We start from the raw sequence: 11,493 nt of genomic DNA, 5'->3' as shown, positions 1-11,493 counted from the left end.
AACAGTCCAAGAACTGTCCTTACTTTGAAGGCCTTGTTTCCTTTTCTTTTTTTTTTTTTTTTTGGCAGGTGTCAGAATTATGCTTCTGCTCCATATATTATCAAAACGGAGTTGTTCTGACTCTGTGGGTGCAGGAGGAAAGCACCAGGCTCTTGCCACCACTATTGCTTAAGGAATTAACAGTGAAAAATCACTTTCAACCATGTGCTATGAGTGCAGCTGAGCTCAAGAGTGGTTGTCACCAGAAGGGTTTGCTCTGTCATTTACAGCAAGGCTCCATGCAGGCAGTGGAGAGGGTTTGCTGGAATTAAGGAGAATTGTCGTGACATGCACATGGGGGATCATATTAGGGGTAATTAGAGCAGTTCCCAGTTGACCTAGGGATCTCTGCTTTCAACAGTCTTCCTTGGTGAAAGATGACTGCTCTTTGGAAAAAGCAGAGCTTCATTCCTTGTGAAGGCAGAGGGAAGCTGTGCCATGGAAAATGGGTGAATGGAGGGAGGTACGAAAGAAGAATTGGAGAGGGAAGGAAAGGGAATCAATGGAAGATGGAAGAACCCAATCTGCAGCTTGGAATACTTTGAAATAGGGTGTTATAGGGACACTGCTCATCTTCTGTGTCAGTCACACTAAAAGGGTTCTTAGGTAAAGCAGAGAAATAGTTTTTAGTGGAGGGACAAGAATCCAGGTGTATCCTACGAGCATTTAGAGCCATCTTTAGAGCCATCCCTGGGCCCCTTTACCCTTGCTCTGCAGTGCCTAACCACATCAGAAAAGGTGATGACCCCTGCTCACCCTGCCAGCAGTCTCTGGAATGGGCTGCAGGGATAGACTGCCCAGCAGTGAACCAGTGGATAGACAGACAGAAAGAGACATTCCTGGCTAGAAGGAAAGAATGAAGAAAAAGGATTTTAGCCAGTGTACCTGCAAGATGAGGAAATCCTGACTCAGGATTCTAATGCCTAGATTTTCATTTTCATAGTTAATTCTGAGAATTTTTTTGAACTAGCAATGACTTTGCTCTCCATAGGTGTCTCCATGCTTTCTCCATTCAGATATAGTTGTGTGCCTGCTCTTTTGTGTCTTAAGAACAAAATGTCAAAGCTTGCTGCTTGGGATGAGCAAGACATTGTGTATGAGTTGTTTCTAAAGGTCAAAAACAGATATTGAAAAAATGTTTATGTAAGAGGGAAGAACGAAACTAGCTGTAGTATTTTCCTTTTTATTTGCAGCTGTCAGTGCAAAATTCTCTGTATTCTGACTGTCAGTACAAACATAGAAGTATTAAAAGCCTCAGGAAAGACATTTCCATCTCCTTCTGCTGCATCTTTCCAGAGAAGTCATCTAGTCCAATGTCTTTTGTGGCAGGTCTGGAAAGTCACCAGTTTACGCATAAGCGAATAAAGGGATTACCATTCTCCAGTGGCTAAAGGAGAACAAGGAAATGAGAAGAGGAAGGGAAGGGAACCATTTGGCAGAACATCCCATATAAAGCTTGTCTTAACAATGCCTTTATATCCACGTGTGGTGCTATCTCTGCTCAGCAACACTCAGAATGTTTCCCTGGAACAGCTCAAGTTAACTCAGATAGAACATCAGAAATGCAGATGCTAAACAGGGACCACTTCGGATATTGCATGTGTTAGTGCGGTGGTGCAGTGCATTTTCAATTACATAATCTCCCAACCATTCATGTCAGATAAACACCATGTTCTTCATTGTAGGCCCTTCCTGTGGGAAGTGACCCAATATCATCAGTCCCACTTTTTGCCAATGACACTGGAGATCATTTGCTGCCGTGCATCACCCCACCATGTAGAACCATTCAGTGAGAAGTAAGACAGCCTGCCTGGCTGTGGGCTACTGTCCTCAAAAGAGCCAGGAAGTGAGGGCATATCTCATATTGTTTAATCTACCAAAGGGTTTTTTTACCCACAATTAGCTGTAAACCTGAAATGTTCTAAATAGTGAAAGAAGGACACTCCAAATATGGAAATTAGGAGCAGTAGGAACAGATTCTTATGCTAGAACAGGTTGCAAAGATGCTGAGAATATTCACACTTTTTCAAAAGAAACTTTGAAAAGAAAAAAATAAATCTGAAGTTTTGCTTGCCAGATCCTCAGGCTTTGGTCAGCCCTTGTGTTTTTTCCTCTGGCAGGCTTTTGAGGTTTTGTGGTTTGCTCCCAGAGCCTGAGAAATTGCTGCTGCCTTTGGAGTCACTTCCAACCTTTTGGATTAGAAATCTCTCCTGTGGGTAACTGTGTGTGTAAGCAGAGGGCTACCTGTGCTTCTGTTGAAAGGACCAACCCTGCCTTCAGTGAGAGACACAATCAAAACTCCACTGAGGCTGGGAAAAATCTTTTTGTTTTGACATGGTGGAATTCTGAATGTTTTCCTAACACCTGGCACAAGATCCCAGATTTAAAATGAAAACACAGCTACATCTTTCTTGTCTTTGATACTGTTATGCAGTGTTTCCAAACTGAGTGCATAAAAATGTCAGGTCATGATCTGCTCAGGTACTGGGTTAAATACTGGCTCTGGATGTCTTCTCACAAATAGTGCCAGCATCTCTCAGCAGTAAAAACCTTCGTATTTATGGGACATCAGAACAAACCACATACTTGCAGTGATGTAATTAACAATAAAAATTAAAACAAATCAACTAACAGAAAAAACAACCTGAGAGAAAGACTTGCACAACACACATTACCTCATATATCACCTAGGAAGGTGTGAGACCAACACAATCCCAGCAAACCCCAGTGTTTCCCTTGCCCTTCTTGCAGGCAAGCATGGGCAGTGGGAACATCTCGGGAATGCTCTCACACAACTCCAGCTCACTGCTCTGTGTGGTGCACTAACCACATGTTTCAGGTGGTTTAGTCCTTTCAGATCCTTGCTGAGTCTTGCTCTGAAGCCAGGCACGGTTACATGGATTCTTAAATTCCTCACTGATGCCAAGCTGCACAAAAAGGAAGAGCGTAGCTGGAGTGGTTGGTTCCTGGATCGGAATCAATCTGATCAGATTGACAGCCTTGATCAGCTAGGAGGCTTGACAGAAATCTAAATGTTGGAGAATTTTATTACATGTCAGCATCAGTTTCTAGTGAGATCAAAACAAGAATCAAAAAGCAAGAGCAGAAATGTCTAAGAAAAGGCAAGAAGGAAGGAGGGGTCTTTGATGTTGCAGGAGGTTGTACAGTACTGTGCTGCAATATGGTGAAAACAACCATACCAAGACTTGCACAACAGAGCTGTTAAGCAGTCCTTTGATTTTAAATACACATTTTCTTGACATCAGGAAAACAGAAGTGTGTACCAGAGGCTAGGTATACACTTAAGCGCTTTACACTGTGTTGGTATCCATTAAAAATATTTAGTCCATAACAAACCAATCCTAAAGAAAAATGTGTATAGACCCATTATAGAAAGATCACCAAGATTAAAGAACAAAAAGCAAGATATAAATAAAGATTAAAAAGAAGCACATATTCAGAAAGAGGAATAAATTAAGAGGAAGAGGAAAGGCAAGGAAGAACTCTGCTTTAGCAAATTATTCCACCCAGGACACCCACCCACATATTCTTGAATGTAATTGAGCTATTATTTATAAGCTCATATGACTAATTTTCCCCTTTTCTAATGTATTTATAACCAGACATAAAATTAAGCCAAATTTTTTGTTTATCTTGGAAAAAAATTTGCCCTTCGCTAGTGAAGTTTTTCAGTACAAGGGTAAAAAGTAGATCTTAATCTCTCTGATTTTATTTCCCAGGCCTTAGAAAGGAAATTCAGGTCAGACTCAATGCAACAAAAAGGCTCCTTCTAGTATGTGTCTTCTCTTAATATCCTGAGCATAGAGCAGTGATGGAGTAAGCAAATGCCTACACAATGGCTGGTTCAAAATACAAAAAATGGTTTCATTCTTCCCCTTCTTTTTATTTATAGAGCTGTGTTCATGTACCTTTTTGTAGTTCTTTGTTTTTCTTTTTACATCAGCGAATTTAAGGACCCTGGGGAGAAATCAGGGAAATACTGGGGAACATTCTTTTGACAGTAATTTTACTTGCATACTTTGTGTAAAACTAAAGAGAAAAAATGCATTTTTGTGGCTGGATATGTTTTCATGAAAGGCTGAAGCACTCGGTCACATTCAAAATTGGTTGTTATGTCCCTCTTTTGTCCCTGAATTTGAAAGGATAATTTGGAATTTTCATGGGAGGCATCAGGGGAGGGAAAGAGGGCGGGACTTGTATACTAGGTTTATTTGGATCTTCTTTTTCTGGTGTTATAGCAACCCTCTCTGAGGCTGCCTCTTCTGACTGACTAGCCCCCGACCATCATTCTGTTTTTAGTCATTTTCTGACAGGATCCCTTTGAAGGCACCCCTTTAGCTGTCAAGGTCCCATTGCCTTCAAGGCTTCCTGGGCATCTTAGGGGTAGGGATAAGTGTAGTTACATGGGAGCATTTTCTTCCAGACAAAGTGTAACTAAGTTGGCAAAGCTCTGACAAGTTACTTTTACATAACCAGAGAGGAAAACTTGCATTCTCTTAACAAGCTTAGACCAGATGCTTGGACATCTTTGTGTAGGTATGACTAAGTCTCTATGACCTTCTCTCCAAACTTATCCTAGCTTGCTGCTGAATCCTGTTTTCCATTTCTCCTTTCATTTCTCTTTTGGCAAACTTTGCAGAATTCAGCATCCTTCCTCCTACAAGCACCCTATACTCCCTGTCCCATGACTGCATAGTACCCTGGTAAATTTGTGCTACTCTTTGCAAGACTACCCTGCCTCCACCCAGACAGGAGACCAGCCTGCATCAGCTAAGGATCCTACAACATTTTTTTTTGCCCGTTCGGTTGGGTTCCATTTAACCCCACTGTGTGGTCTAATAGCCCCCATAGATGGGAAGGAAAAGGTGCTATATCAAGATAACAAAATAGATGTTTGAAAGTCCTCCATAAGTTGATAATTATAAATGGACCTAACCATGGAACTGTATTCTCAATTGGCGTGTATATCCATCTAAAGAATTAGCAGAAATCTCCTGTTTCGACTTTCCTCTGTGCCATGATAACATCTTGAAGACTTTGCATCTGTATCCTGTAGAAATAATCATCTTTATGCCATATCCTGTTTTCTATAGTATTCATTGCTGATGTATACATAGTGCAGTTAAACACGAACACAATTCTCTCTACCATGTTTTGTGTGTGTGCTGCTGGGAGGATTCAATTTTACTTGCCTAGTGTTAGTCAGGAAAAAAACCCCGAAATATATATATTTACATAGATGTATTTGAATTCTGTATTTTATGTTTCTAGAGATGAGACAAAGATCATTAAATCCTTGAAGAGAAACACCTTCCTCATTCAAATAAGTAGCATACTCTATACTGGATGGCAGGAAGGACAGTCTACAGAATACACATCATATTGAGTTCAAGTTTCCTACCATTTCACCAGACTTTCTTACATTCAATAAACTAATGGTGAGTGGAAATAAATTCAACTGTTTGTGGAAGAAATGCTTGAAGATATGGAACAGGAATTTGATGAATAAATCCCCAAAACTATATTAAAACCTATTTGACTGAGGAGAGGAGGATTAACTGTGAGCTCCATACAGGTCAAGCTTGGAGAGTGATGCATTTGAGCTGAGTACAACTTCAATAATACTTTTCCTGAACACTTTTTTTTATATGATGGAAGTCCTTTTGAGATTTTCTATGCATTTTAGCTTTGAAAGAATCAATAAAAGCCAGCAGTGAGGGGCCATCACATGAAAGCAGAGACAGTTAAGATCCCTTACTCTCATCTCTTTGTTAATATATGTCACTGAATGAAGGGATAGTTAGGGTTGGAAAGGACCGCTGGAGATTATTGAGTCCAAGCCTCCTGCCAAGGCACACTGAAAGGAGTCTGGCACCATCCTCTGGGCACCCACTCTGGAGATATTTACATGTATTTCTGAGATCCCCTCTCTGTCTTCTCTAGATTTAACAGGCCCAGCTCCTTCAGTCTCTCCTCATAAGGCAGATCCTTCAGACCCCAAATCATCTTAGAGACTCTCCAAGGTCCCTCTCCAGCAGCTCCTTGTCTCTCTTGGACTGAGGAGCCAGAACTGGACCCAGCACTCCAGATGTGCCTCACTGAAGTGGAGCGGGGGGACAACCACCTCCCTTGACCTGATGGCCACACTCCTCCTGATGCCCCCAGGACCCCACTGCCCTCCTGGCTGCGAGGGCACTGCTGGCTCATGGACAGCTTGTTGTCCACCAGGAGCCCAGGTCCTTCTCCACAGAGCTGCTCTCCAGCAGGTCACCCCCAGCCTGTGCTGCTGCCTGGGGCTGTTCCTCCCCAGCTGCAGGACTCTAAACTTGCTGAACCCCATGAGGTTTCTCTCTGCCCAACTCTGCAGCCCATGAAGGTCCCTCCGAGGGGGCAGCAAAGCCTTCAGTGTGCCAGCCACTCCCCCCAGTTTTGTATCATCTGCAAACTGGCTCAGGGTCATTTTCTATCCCTTCATCTGAGTTGTTGATAAACAAGCTGAGTAAGGATGAATTTAATTACTTTTATATGCTTGGTGATGACCCCCAGAATGATCTGTTCCATCACCTTTCCAGGGATGGAGGTGACGCTGACTGGCTGGTAGCTTCCCAGGTCCTCCTTCTTGCCCTTTTGAAGATGGGAGTAACATTGGCCTTCCTCCAGTTTTAGGCATCTCTCCCACTCTGTGCTTTTTGAAAGATAATGGAAACTGGCTTAGCATCTGCCAGATCTCTCAGCACACGTAGGTGCATCCCATCAGGTCTGTAGATCTATGGGTGTTTAATCTGCCTAGCTGATCTCTTCCCCAGCCCTCTACAATCAAGTCTTCCATTCTCCAACCTTTTTCTCTCACTTCTGAGGTGTGAGATTCCTGAGGGCTGTTCTCAGCAGTAAAGACTGAAGTAAAAAAGGCATTCAATAATTCTGCCTTGTCTGAGTCTTCCAACACTGGGACACCCATCTGATTCAGCAGCAGCACCACATTTTCTCTATTCTTCCTTTTGAAGTTGATACACTTGAAGAAACCCTTCCTGTTTTCCTTGACACCCCTTACCAGATTCCAAGCAGGCCTTGGCCTTCCTTGTCACATCCCTGTGTACTCTGAAGATGCACCTAGTCCTTCCACATGGCCTGTCCCTTTCTCCACATCCTACAAATTTCTTTCTTCCATTTGAGATTTTCTGGGAGCTCCCCGCTCATTCATCAGGTCTCCTGCCTCCTTTGCTTGATTTCTTCCTCATGGGGATTCATTGGCCTTGAGCTTGGAGGAAGTGATGCTTGAACATTGAACAGCTCCCTTGGACCCTCTTCTACATCTGTAGCTAATGTGATCCCTCCAAATAGGTCCTTGAAGAAGCCAAAGGGAAGCTCTCCAGAAATTTAGGGTCCTAGTCCTGACTGCTGCTTTGCTTCTTCCATGCAGGATCCTGAATTCCACCGTGTCACTGAAGCCAAGGCTGTACCCAACCTTCACATCTTCAATCAGTCGTCAGCAAGTGAAATGTCTTGACATGTGGGAACACCTAAATCACTGATATAGCACTCAATATAGGGATTTCAGGTACTACTTTGGGGAAAATATTGTACAGCTCTCTGCCTCGAGGAAAGATGACTGCAAACTGACAGTAGCTATCTCAGGAAACATTTAGTGGATGCAAAACTTAGAAAGGAATAGCTTGGATCCAGGACCAAAGGTAACCACATACTTTATTTAAGGATTGACACAGTAAAACACATCACAAGGAAACTCCTGTGACCAATATTTCTGTTGTCTTTACTTAAGAATTTTCATTGAGTTTGTAACTTCAATGCCATGCGATGTTCTCCTGTAGAAAAAAAACCTGTCAGTACTACTGTCACCAAGTAGAGAGGTGTGAGGTGCAGTAAAGCAGAGTAGCCAGGTATACAGCTCTTTAGTACATGGAGGCTGTCTAGAAACATGGCTGTGTTACTGCTACCTCTGCTGAGTTAACCACAGAGTACAAACCTCAGAATAAATCTCCCATAAATAAATGAAAGTCCAGTGTAAAACTCTGAGCAGCTGGAAGCAACAAGAGTTAACAGAGAGGAGAAGATGACCCTGATTAATATTTGGCCTTCAGGCATGTTTGTGTAAAAAAGCAATGAAAGAATGATCCTTCAGCAATGCTGAGACAAATTCACAAATGAAGGGGAGCGTAAACAAGTAAATACTGTATCATTCACTTGCAGTATTTATCAGCACATTTCACATTTGTTGAAAAATGAGGGAAAAGAGAGGAAGGGGGGCAGGGGGTGGGTGGGTAAGAAAGCTTTCCTAGTAAGTCACTACCCTGCAATGCTGCAGATAAGCTAGTCACTGCTGTGCAGTACAGGGATACCATACATGCTCACCCTCCCAACCGTGTGAAGCAGAGGCAGTGTCCTTCTTACTCAGTCACAGCACAGCAAAGTCAGAGCTCCTCAACTTCTTACCAAATCCCTTACCAGACATATTGTATTAGACTGCTACTAGCCCCAGATCTTCCTCTTCCCCCTCAGGAAGAATGAGGAAAACTCCATTTTCTTTAAAAGCATGAATATTTTAGCAGTAAACTCAGGAATCTGATCCTTTTCTCATTTTAATTTTTCACAAATTTCAATTGGCAAGCAGAGTTTCTAGGATCAGAGGGATTTTATCTTTGACTGAAAAATGCCTCAGAATAAAACTTGGGGTTAAAATGTCCTTTTACAGCATTACAAAGAATGCTCCCAGTGATATGCATGGGCAGTCTTGCAGGTGGGCCAGTGGCCTGGAATTGTAACATCCCTGTGGATGTGTAAGGTCCTGCTGATATGAGAAGAATGGATTGCCAGTCTTCTTTGCTGGACTTCTCATCACATCTCTGCTCAATTCTATACAGTGCATGTATGGTAGTGTACACACACACACATACATCCACTTCCTGGCATCTATGGCCAAAGAAAACTTCCAGCATCTCTGCACAAGCTCTTCAAGTTGTACAGAGCTGCTAGTGGGTTGCTTCAGATATTTTGAGCAATTTCTGCTCTCTTGGTAAATGGCAGAATCAGGTGGACTGGTTAAGAAGCCTTTGCTTCTCCTGGAGGGATCAATCTTTGATTACAGCTCCCTAGAAGACCTCCCTTGTACATTTCCCACAGGAGGAAAGAGGCTCTGAGCCTGGGGTATTTCCACAGAGCTGTGGGTAGGCTTCATGTCTCCCTCTGACCATATGTTGAAAATGGCCCTTGTATTATCAGTTCCTGGGAGACTTGTTTGTCTTTTTCAGAGGCCCCATGGTGAGGAGATAAATTGCTGAGAGCTAGAAGGGGGAAAAATACTCAAAGAACTGATCTAGAGCTGTCTGAGAGCTGTAAAAGCACCTATAGTGCAATTTGCTCTTTTTAACAGTGGCAGTAGTACCTGCCAGCCCTGGGGAACCACAGCCCCTGCAAATATTCCCTTCCCCTTCTGGTGTGGATAGGCAGGGAGCAGCAAGCATCAGCAGGCAGGCTGGGCAACCTATGGCTTTGGAAGAGATGGCAACTTGAAAGAAATATAGGCTCGGCAAAAATGGTATGCAAATGGATGTGTGGGCAGCGAGGAGTTACTCACTGTATCCTTGTCATGTTACCCACCTTCCCAAATATATCTTGTCCCCTCTGCCTAGTGTACAAATAAATGCTTAGCTCTTTCCAGTGCCTTCCTGACCTCTCTCTCCTTTGTAATCTCAATTCAACCCACTTACATCTTCAGGCTAGCTGTTTCTTTTTTGTAGAAGCTTTCCCAGAATGAGGCACATGGGGAAAACCAGAGAGGAGTAAAGAGTAAGATCTACAAACACCTGTCAAAGCACCCATGACAATCTCTTCCCACATGGAAACTAAACCTTCCTTTGCTTCCAGGGGAAAACAAGGCTTGAAGTCTCTGAGATCAGCAGCCTGCAGTACTATCCCTTCTGAAACCTCTACATATATGTGTAATCCATAAGAATAGACATATACATATGTATATTTGCATACTGACTCGTCTAAACTCCTTTCCCTGCATATCTTTTCCCTTGTCACAGCTGCTGCCTGACAGCCACTGCAAAGCCATCCACCATGAGACTAACATGAGAAGGGAATCAAGCAATGCAGAAAGGTTACTTTGGACAAATTCCTGCTGCAGGGCCAGGATGGCTATTTGCATGTGACAGCTCCTTGAGCAGGAGGGAACACAAGGTTTGGTGCTGAAGGAAGATGCTAGGCTGTTTTGAGCACTTGACTTCAGAGGTAACTTTTCTGAAAATATTTTCTTGGCTATGGACACAAGCAGGTTGAGAGAATAACTTTTGACAGAGCTTAAAGACTACCTTTTTTCTAAGATACTGCCAGATAAGATGGGTTTGGACTGGCATATTATTTCCATTTTTTTCCTCCACTTTGTTATCTAAGTTCTTGTGGGCCCACACCTTCCTGAAACTTGCATGTCCAACAATCATTAATGAGATTTATTCTCAATCAAGTATTGCAAAAATACTCGAGAATACTAATTTAAGAAATGCAGAACAGAGATAGTGGGGTAGATTAAATAACTCACCTACAGAGACCATGGATAGTTCAGAAATTCTAAGCAGGTTTCTCAATGCTCATAAACATTAATTCATTAGCCTTTTTCGTGTCTGCTCTTCAAATGCAATTAAGAGGAGAAAAGAATTTTGCAATCACCTCCAATCCAAGTGTGTCAAAACCTGGGATGACTGTATAAAGGTACAATGGTAAAAATTCAAGAGCAAGTTGAGTCTGAGGAAAGAGAAGAGAAGGAGACAAAACAAGGAACACCCTGGTTGGACAGACCTGTATTTCCCATTTTTCTCACTCTGGGTGAGTCCATAAATTCCTAGAGTCATCAACTCTGCAAGTCTGAACCCTACGGTGTTGAGAAGAGCAGAAGAGCATATCTACAGTGTCTTGAAGTAATTTCTGGATGAAATTTAGGCTTAATCCTTAGGCAGGTGCTTTGGTTGTCTCACTGTTAGACAGGGAGTCTTCCTATTTCTTCCTGGTCTTTGCTCCACTGTTTCAGGTCAGCGGGTCTGCAGTGAAACCTTGGATCTTAAGACTGTCACAGCAGTCCGAGGGGGTAGAGAAAAGGTTCTGCAAGTTCCTTATGTGTGCCTTTTCACAGTGCCATTCCCAGCCTTGCTGCTGCTATGTGAGGAGCTCCTGTCTGGAAAATGTTTCAGCACTCTCTCAAGAAAAAGGGATATGTTATTCTGATCCTGCTCTCTACAATATACAATATCCATGCTGTGTAGCCAACAAACAGCAGGTTCACCAAGCAGCAGTCTGGAATGTAGTCTGGTGTGCTGAGGATGCTTTTGGGAACTTTCCCCCCTCACAACTGCAGGCCAAATGGTAACAGCAATGTATGTGTGATATAACCAAACTCGAAAACAAAATAAGGGATGTATT

The sequence above is a fragment of the Lonchura striata genome, chromosome Z, assembly GCF_046129695.1.
Source record: "Lonchura striata isolate bLonStr1 chromosome Z, bLonStr1.mat, whole genome shotgun sequence".
Lineage (NCBI taxonomy): Eukaryota > Metazoa > Chordata > Aves > Passeriformes > Estrildidae > Lonchura > Lonchura striata.
Note: the sequence above shows the minus strand (reverse complement) of the source record.